Raw genomic sequence first — 10211 nt, 5'->3', positions numbered from 1 at the left:
CGAGGGCCTGTGATATGGTAGGGCGGGTGCATCCTGGTCTCGTTGTTAATAGCATGTTCGACCGCCGAGCAGAACTTGCTTGTCTCTTGTTTGATGTAGTTCCATCTTTTCCAGAGCGACTCTACCGTCCGAGGGCCTGTGATATGGTAGGGCGGGTACATCCTGGTCTCGTTGTACTCCTGCAAGACCTTGGCCCAATAGACCGTGCCCTTTTGCTGGGCGCCATTACTACAATCTTGGGTCGTTGCCAGCCACGCTTCACACAAACACTTGTCCTCGGCGTCGATGAAGCCTTGTGTCATGTGGCTCTCCCCCTTCTTCTAGGTGGCAATGTCCATGGGGATGGGCTGTGTTGGCGCGTCGTCGAAGTCGTCCATGCACACGGGTGTTGGCTGCGTCTGCTGGGTGCCGAACAACCATGCGGTCTCAATGTCCTCCACATCTTGCGTTGGTGGCCAGTCATCATGCGCGCCTGTCCCGGCCCGATCATCGCGGACGAAGCCGCCGCCGTAGATGATTTCCTGGATGTCTGAATCATGCCGGTCCTTCCAATAGTCCTACGAACGACCGGACATCAGACGCATGATACACGACACTCGCACACATTGACAGAGCTCACGTACCGGGTCGTCCATCGTCGGGGCAGGCGGCGCCATTTCGTCGAACAGGATGCGGGGCTGCGGCATGCTCTCCTCCGGCACCTGGCGCGTCTTCTGTGTTGCGCCCGGGCAGGATTCACCGCTTCTAGGCGTCCGGTTGAGGTCGGGAACCGCCGGCCCGGTCAACTTCACCGGCGGCAGGCCGGAGGCGAACCGCGACGCCGCGTGGCCCTGCAAGGGAGCGGGAGTTCCAGGGCGCAGCTGGGAACTTACCGAGCTGACCGACGAGGCCGGAGGAGCGACGCCGGCGATCCCCTCTCTCATGATGAGCATGTAGCCCTCCGCTAAGCTCGGGTGGAGGGCTTCTTGCGCGACGCCGGCTTTGATCTGCATCTGCCAGGCCTGCTGGTTGGCAGCCGCGGTAGTCTTGATCTTGTGGTTCTTGCGCCGGCCGCGACGCTTCGCGGCCTCCAGGACTTTCTCCTCCGGGGAGAGCACCTTCTTTGCCGCCTTCGGCTTTGCTTCACGGCCGCCGCCGGTGGCGGCCCGCTTTGCTTCCGCCGGAGCTGCAGCCTCCATTGTGGCTGTGGTCGTGGCTACGGGGGAGTGTGGGGCGGCGGCGGGTGCGAGCCTCATGCATCGAATACCAATAGTGCCCGCACCTTGTCCTAATTAGCTCGGATTTCCATGGATTATCATTGCATTGCATATGTTTCAACCAAGTGTCACAAAGGGGTACCTCTATGCCACCTGTACAAAGGTCCAAGGAGATAGATCGTATTTGATTTCTCAATTTTGATAGATCTCAACTTGAGGACATCCATACCGGGACAACATAGAAAACAAATAATGGACTCCTCTTTTATGCTTTAAGCATTCAACAACAGATAATATTCTCATAAGAGATTTGAGGATTAATGTCCAAGCTTGAAACTTCCACCATGATACATGGCTTTGGTTGGCGGCCCAATGTTCTTCTCTAACAATATGCATACTCAAACCATTTAATCATGACAAATCTCCCTTACTTCAGACAAGACGAACATGCATAGCAACTCACATGATATTCAACAAAGGTGTAACAGGTTGATGGCGTCCCCACAAACATGGTTACCTCTCAACAAGCAACTTATAAGAACTAAAATACATAAGCGACATATTCATTACCACACTAGTTTTTAGGCTACTTTCCCATGAGCTATGTATTGCAAAGACAAGGAATGAAATTTTTTTAAAGGTAGCACGCAAGCAATTTACTTTGGAATGGCAGAAAAATACCACATAGTATGTAGTTATGGTGGACACAAATGGCATAAGTTTTGGCTCAAGGTTTTGGATGCACGAGAAGCATTCCCTCTCAGTACAAGGCTTTGGCTAGCAAAGTTGTTTGAAGCAAACACAAGTATGAACCGGTACAACAAAACTTACATAAGAACATATTGCAAGCATTATAAGACTCTACACTTGTCTTCCTTGTTGCTCAAACACTTTTACCGAGAAAATATCTAGACTTTAGAGAGACCAATCATGCAAACCAAATTTCAACAAGCTCTACAGTAGTTCTCCACTAATAGGTTTAAACTACATTATGCAAAAGCTTAAACATGATCTACTTGAGAGCTCAAAACAATTGCCAAGTATCAAATTATTCAAGACAATACACCAATTACCACATGAAGCATTTTCTGTTTCCAACCAAATATCAATATATGAAGCGGCTTTCAACTTTCGGCATGAACATTAAAAGTAAAGCTAAGAACACCAGTGTTCAAATGAAAAAGCGAAGCGTGTCTTTCTCCCACACAATGAATGCTAGGATCCGATTTTATTCAAACATAAACAAAAATAAAAACAAACAGACGCTCCAAGTAAAGTACATAAGATGTGACGGAATAAAAATATAGTTTCACTAGAGGTGACCTGATAAGTTGTTGATGAAGAAGCGGATGCCTTGGGCATCCCCAAGCTTAGATGTTTGAGTCTTCTTGAAATATGCAGGGATGAACCACGGGGGCATCCCCAAGCTTAGACTTTTCACTCTTCTTGATCATATCATATCATCCTCCTCTCTTGATCCTTGAAAACTTCCTTCACACCAAACTCAAAACAATCTCATTAGAGGGTTAGTGCATAATCAAAAATTCACATGTTCAGCGAGGACACAATCATTCCCAACACTTCTGACATTACCCAAGGCTACTGAAAGTTAATGGAACAAAGAAATCCACTCAACACGAGTAAAAGAGGAAATGCGAAATAAAAGGCAGAATCTGTCAAAACAGAACAGTCCAGTAAAGACGAATTTTTTCGAGGCACTTAACAGGCTCAGATGAAAAAGCTCAAATTGAACAAAAGTTGCGTACATATCTGAGGATCACGCATGAATTTTTTCCGCATTTTACGAGTTTCCTACAGAGAGATCAACTCAAATTCGTGACAGGTAAAAATCTGTTTTTGCGCAGGAATCCAAATCTAGTATCAACTTTACTATCAAAGACTTTACTTGGCACAACAACGAAATAAACATGATAAGGAGAGGTTGCTACAGTAATAACAACTTCCAAGACACAACAAAACAGTAGTAAAATAAAAAAAACAACATGGGTTATCTCCCAAGAAGTGCTTTTCTTTAACGCCTTTCAGCTAGGCGCAGAAAGTGCAAATCAAGTAACATCAAGAGAAGAAGCATCAACATCATAATTTGTTCTAATAATAGAATCAAAAGGCAACTTCATTATCTTTCTAGGGAAGTGTTCCATACCTTTCTTAAGAGGGAATTGATATTTAATATTTCCTTCTTTCATATCAATAATAGCACCAACTGTTCGAAGAAAGGGTCTTCCCAAAATAATAGGACAAGATGCATTGCATTCAATATCCAAGACAACAAAATCAACGAGGACAAGGTTATTGTTAACCGTAATGTGAACATTGTCAATCCTCCCCAAAGGTTTCTTTATAGAATTATTAGCAAGATTAACATCCAAATAACAATATTTCAATGGTGGCAAGTCAAGCATATGATAGAGTTTCTTAGGCGTAACAGAAATACTTGCACCAAGATCACATAAAGTATTACAATCAAAATCATTGACCTTCATTTTAATGATGGGCTCCCAACCATCTTCTAACTTCCTAGGAATGGAAGCTTCAAGTTTTAATTCCTCTTCTCTAGCTTTAATGAGAGCATTTGTAATATGTTTTGTAAAGGCCAAGTTTATAGCACTAGCATTAGGACTTCTAGCAAGTTTTTGCAAGAACTTAATAACTTAAGAGATATGACAATTATCAAAATCAAAACCATTATGATATAAAGCAATGGGATCATTGTCCCCAATACTCTGAAAAATTTCAGCACTTTTATCACAAACAGTTTCAGCAGTTTTAGGCAATTTTACATGCTTTGTATTAGAAGTAGAAACATTGCCAACACCAATTATTTACCATTGATAGTGGGAGGTTTAGCAACATGTGAAGCATCAACATTACTAGTGGTGGTAATAGTCCAAAATTTAGCTACATTATTCTCTTTAGCAAGTTTTTCTTCTCTTTCTTCTCTTTCCCACCTAGCATGCAATTCAACCATCATTCTAATATTATCATTAATTCGAACTTGGATAGCGTTTGCTGTAGCAAATGACTTAATATCTTTATCTTCATTAGGCATAACTTTCAATTTTAAAAGATCAACATCAGCAGCAAGACTATCAACCTTAGAAGCAAGAACATCAATTTTACCAAGCTTTTCTTTAACATGATTTGTTAAAGCGGTTTGTGTACTAATAAATTCTTTAAGCATGACTTCAAGACCAGAGGGTGTACTCCTACTATTGTTGTAAGAATTACCATAAGAATTACCATAACCATTACCATTATTAGAAGGATATGGCCTATAGTTGTTACCAAAATTATTCTTATAAGCATTGTTGTTGAAATTATTACTTTTAATGAAGTTCACATCAACATGCTCTTCTTGAGAAACCAATGAAGCTAAAGGAACATTATTAGGATCAACACTATATCTACCATTAACAAGCATAGACAGAATAACATCAATCTTATCACTCAAGGAGGAGGTTTTTTCAACAGAATTTACCTTCTTACCGTGAGGAGTCCTTTCAGTGTGCCATTCAGAGTAGTTGATCATCATATCATCAAGAAGCTTTGTTGCAGCACCCAAAGTGATGGACATAAAAGTACCTCCAGCAGCTGAATCCAATAGGTTCCTTGAAGAAAAATTTAATCCTGCATAGAAGTTTTGGATGATCATCCAAGTAGTTAGTCCATGGGTAGGGCAATTCTTTACCAAAGATTTCATTCTTTCCCATGCTTGGGCAACATGTTCATTATCCAATTGCTTAAAATTCATAATGCTACTTCTCAAAGACATAATTTTAGCAGGAGGATAATATCTTCCAATGAAAGCATCTTTACATTTAGTCCATGAATCAATACTATTCTTAGGCAAAGATAGTAACCAATCTTTAGCTCTTCCTCTTAAGGAGAAAGGAAACAATTTCAGTTTTATAATATCCCCATCTACATCCTTATACTTTTGCATTTCACAAAGTTCAACAAAATTATTAAGATGGGCAGCGGCATCATCGGTACTAACACCAGAAAATTGCTCTCTCATAACAAGATTTAGTAAAGCAGGTTTAATTTCATAAAATTCTGCTGTAGTGGCAGGTGGAGCAATAGGAGTGCATATGAAATCATTATTATTGGTCCTAGTGAAATCACATAACTTAGTGTTCTTAGGAGTATTCATTTTAACAGTAATAAAGCAAACCGAATTAAATAAATTAAAACAAGTAAATAATTTTTTGTGTTTTTGATATAAAGAAAGCAAACAAGACAGAAAATAAAATAAAGCAAGACAATAAACAAAGTAAAGAGATTGGATGTGAGAGACACCCCTTGCAGCGTGTCTTGATCTCCCCGGCAACGGCGTCAGAAAATATGCTTGATGACGCGTGAAGCACACGTCCTTTGGGAACCCCAAGAGGAAGGTGTGATGCGTACAGCAGCAAGTTTCCCCTCAGTAAGAAACCAAGGTTATCGAACCAGTAGGAGATGAAGGCCACGTGAAGGTTGTTGGTGAAGGAGTGTAGTGCGGCGCAACACCAGGGATTCCGGCGCCAACGTGGAACCTGCACAACACAATCAAAATACTTTGCCCCAACTTAACGGTGAGGTTGTCAATCTCACCAGGCTTGCTCGTAAACAAAGGATTAAACGTATGGTGTGGAGAATGATGTTTGTTTGCAAAGAACAACGAGAGAACAATGATTGCAGTAGGTTGTATTTCAGATGTAAAAGAATGGACCGGGGTCCACAGTTCACTAGTGGTGTCTCTCCAACAAGATAAATAGCATGTTGGGTGAACAAATTACAGTTGGGCAATTGACAAATAGAGAGGGCATAACAATGCACATACATATCATGATGACTACTATGAGATTTACTTAGGGCATTACGACAAAGAACATAGACCGCTATCCGGCATGCATCTATGCCTAAAAAGTCCACCTTCGGGTTAGCATCCGCACCCCTTTCAGTATTAAGTTGCAAACAACAGACAATTGCATTAAGTACTGTGCGTAATGTAAACAATACAAATATCCTTATACAAAGCATTGATGTTTTATCCCTAGCACTGTTCTAAAAATCGTCCTCGATGCCGATTTATTGGCCGATTTATCGTGAATCGAGTGGTAACCGATAAGATTTTGGCATATCGGCCAATTTATCGCTCCACCGATATTTTGGCCGATTTTCTATATGAGAGCCGATATTTCGCCCGATTTTCACTCTAATGGCCGCTATTTCGGCTGATTGTCAGAGACATTTCAATGACATTTGGTATGGTAATCGATATTTTTATCCTATGGTTTTGTAGAATTGTGCATTAGCTTAAATTTTCCATTATTATTGATTCAAATGCAAGGAATCAAAGTAATACTTATGTGTAATGTTTAGATATTATTTTTTACATAGCATATTATAGAAAATTTAGTGTCGAAAATTACGATTTACAAAAAAATAAGCCGATAAATGGTTGACCGATAAAATCGATTAATCAACCGATAAGCGATTAATCTTCATTTTAAAGCTGACCGATAAGTTAAGATTAATGATTTTTTGAACATTGATCCCTAGTGGCAACAACGCATCCACAACCTTAGAACTTTCTGTCGCTGTCCCAGATTCAATGGAGGCATCAACCCACTATCGAGCATAAATACTCCCTCTTGGAGTCACAAGTATCAACTTGGCCAGAGCCTCTACTAGCAACGGAGAGCATGCAAGAACATAAATAACACATATATGATAGATCGATAATCAACTTGACATAGTATTCCATATTCATCGGATCCCAACAAACACAACATGTAGCATTACAAATAGATGATCTTGATCATGATAGGCAGCTCACAAGATCTAAACATGATAGCACAAGAGGAGAAGACAACCATCTAGCTACTGCTATGGACCCATAGTCCAAGGATGAACTACTCACGCATCAGTCCGGAGGCGGGCATGGTGATGTAGAGCCCTCCGGTGATGATTCTCCTCTCCGGCAGGGTGCCGGAGGCGATCTTCAGAACCCCCGAGGTAGGGTTGACGGTGGCGGCGTCTCTGGAACTTTTCTCGTATCGTGGCTCTCGGTACTAGGGTTTTCACGACGGAAGGAATAAATAGGCGAAGGGGCAGAGTCGGGGGACGCCCGAGGGGCCCACCCCATATGGCAGCGCGGCCAGGGGTGGGGCCGCGCCCCCCTGTGGTGTGGCTGCCTCGTCGCCCCTCTTCATCTCTTCTTCGGTGTTCTGGAAGGCTCCGTGGAAAATAAGACCATGGGCTTTTGTTTCGTCCAATTCCGAGAATATTTCTTGTGTAGGATTTCTGAAACCAAAAACAGCGATGAAACGAGAGCTGGCGCTTCGGCATCTTGTTAATAGGTTAGTACCGGAAAATGCATCAAAATTATGTAAAGTGTATATAAAACATGTGAGTATTGTCATAAAACTAGCATGGAACATAAGAAATTATAGATACGTTTGAGATGTATCAGTCAAGATTTGGTATTATGGCTATGTGCCACATATGCCTCTATGCATATTTTTATTTTCTTTTTTTTTCACATTGAATTTAGTTGGTAAATGATAAGTTGGGTTTGTTGAGGTTTTGCAAACCATCTAGACAAGGTAGATCATGGCATAGTTGATTATTTGCAAGAATAGCCATAGGTTTCCATAGGCCTTTTCTTTTATTTATTTTAATTTCTTTTCTTTGTTTTAATCTTGGATGATGAAAAGGAGCAAGGTTTAGAGTTTAAGAAACATTTGATAAGCATACCAACAATCATCATGGCAATAACACAAGGACTAAGTATGAGAACTATGCATAGCCATTGATTTAATAAAAGTTTTTGTTGGTTCTCATTTTTGGAAAAAGGAAATTCATTTTCTTCTTTGTTTGAAAATTTGGGATGTTACACTCACCCTCGCCGCCCCATCGTAGAGCTCGTCTGCGTTGACACCTGGCCGTGGTCGCCCGCGCCGCCCTCTGGCCGACCCTTGGTGAGCTTCGGTGCCACGCGGCCGGAGCATAGAGAGAGAAGGGGATTGAGATTGGAGCTCACTTGGCACTTTAACGAAAACCCATAATCTCAATGATGAATAATGTAATTTGGAACCCTAGGGGGCTTAATGCTCCTGGTAAGTTGGTCTGTGTTAATGATTTGCTCTGTAAAAATAAGCCTGATATTATTGCCCTATCCAGAACTTTAGTCCGGCTTGTGTTGGTTTGTCTCAAGAGTGAAAAAGATAAATTTGTGTGGAATTTCGTGGCCATTTATGGTACTACCTATGAGGAACATAAACAAGAGTTTATTGATGAGCTTATGTCCTTGACACAAAATCTAACTACGCCAATTTTATTTGGAGGTGACTTCAATTTGGTTAGAGGTGCTAACGATAAAAATAATGGAATTTTTAATTTGAATTGGGTAAATAAATTTAACAACTAGATTAATAGTGCTGGCCCGATGGAAATCCAAAACTCCAGTAGGAGGTTTACTTGTACTTATAACCAGCTGGTGCCGATTATGGCTAATATTGATCGTATCTATGCCTCCACCTGTTGGAGAAAACACTTTCCTTCTACCACGGATGTAGCTTTAGCTAGGCCTGGAAGTGATCATACTCCTCTGTTTTTTGGCACCGGGGACTCCATGCAATGCCCACGGTCATTTAGGTTTGAGAAGTGGTGGTTAGAAATCGAGGAGTGTGCTCAAATAGTTCCACAGTCCTGGAATCTTCATGTGAATTGTACAAAAGCTGTTCAAATTTGGCAAACCAAACAGAGAATATTGAGGAAAACCTTAAAAGGGTGGAGTATAAATACTAATGCAACCCCAGAAAAAATATACGCAACAATTAGTTGTGGAATATGATTGTTTGGATACCTTCCGGAGTCCCAGTCTCTTTCTGTAGAGGATCACTTAAGGATGAAGCACATTAGTGCAGAACTTAACAAAATTTGGCATATGAAGGAGATTAAAGCGAGACAAAGGTCTAGGGAAAATGATATTTTAGAGGGTGATAAAAATACTGCATACTTTCATGCAGTGGCCAATCAAAGGAGGAGAAAGAAACAAAAAATTCTCTTGAAAAAAATGATGGTTCGGAAACTAATGATATACAAGACATGCTTGAGGTAGCAGTCTACAAAAATCTCTTTGGAAAGGAGGAAAAAATGGATATTGATTTAGGTGAAATTTTTTGGGGAGAAGAGGAAAAAGTTTCAGATGAGGAAAATAATTCACTAGATAGAGTTATCTCAGAGGAAGAGGTTAGGGAGGCCGTGTTCAGCTCACATGCTGCAGGAGCTCCTGGGCCGGATGGGTTCAGTTCCTTACTCTATCAGAAATTCTGGGAAGTTATTAAAACCGATATAATGAACCTGTTTCGTGATTTTGATAATGATGAAGCATATTTATTTAGACTTCACTTTGCAATGCTGACTCTGATTCCTAAAGAGGCGGATGCGACTTCTCTGAAGAAGTATATGCCTATTGCTTTGAAAACTGCAGTTTTAAAGTTGTTGCTAAAGTCAACATACTTGGTCCAGTGGCAGAAAGGCTCATCTTTAAGAACCATACAACTTTTATTAATAAAAGAAATATTTTAGAAAGTGTGGTGTCTAGGCACGAAATTATAAATGACTTTGCCTACCAAAACCCACCGGCGAGCAGCGACGGGCAACACGAAGAGCCGGGAGGCTCCCAGGACTGCTGGTGGATCCTGGTCCCTCGGGCAACGGCCCGCAATGCTCCGGCACACGTCATGGCGTTTGCGAGGGCGTGCCACCTGACCTATACCTGGTCAGGAAGGTGATGATTGCTTTGATTAGTTTCCTGCATGGCAAACACGTAAACATTAAATACGAGCCCCGATCGGCTCTTAGGTTGCCCTGTGGATCGGCTCAAAGAGCCGATTGCCCCATGGTTTATGTTGGATTTACAATGACATGGGGATCATGCTTAATCAATATTGAGTTAAACTAATCTACGATAGTCTAGGGTTTTCACCGCATAACCGGAACATC

This window comes from Lolium rigidum, chromosome 3 (assembly GCF_022539505.1).
Source record: "Lolium rigidum isolate FL_2022 chromosome 3, APGP_CSIRO_Lrig_0.1, whole genome shotgun sequence".
In the NCBI taxonomy this organism is placed as follows: Eukaryota; Viridiplantae; Streptophyta; class Magnoliopsida; order Poales; family Poaceae; genus Lolium; species Lolium rigidum.
The sequence above is the reverse complement of the archived record's forward strand: the minus strand, read 5'-3'. Positions refer to the sequence as shown.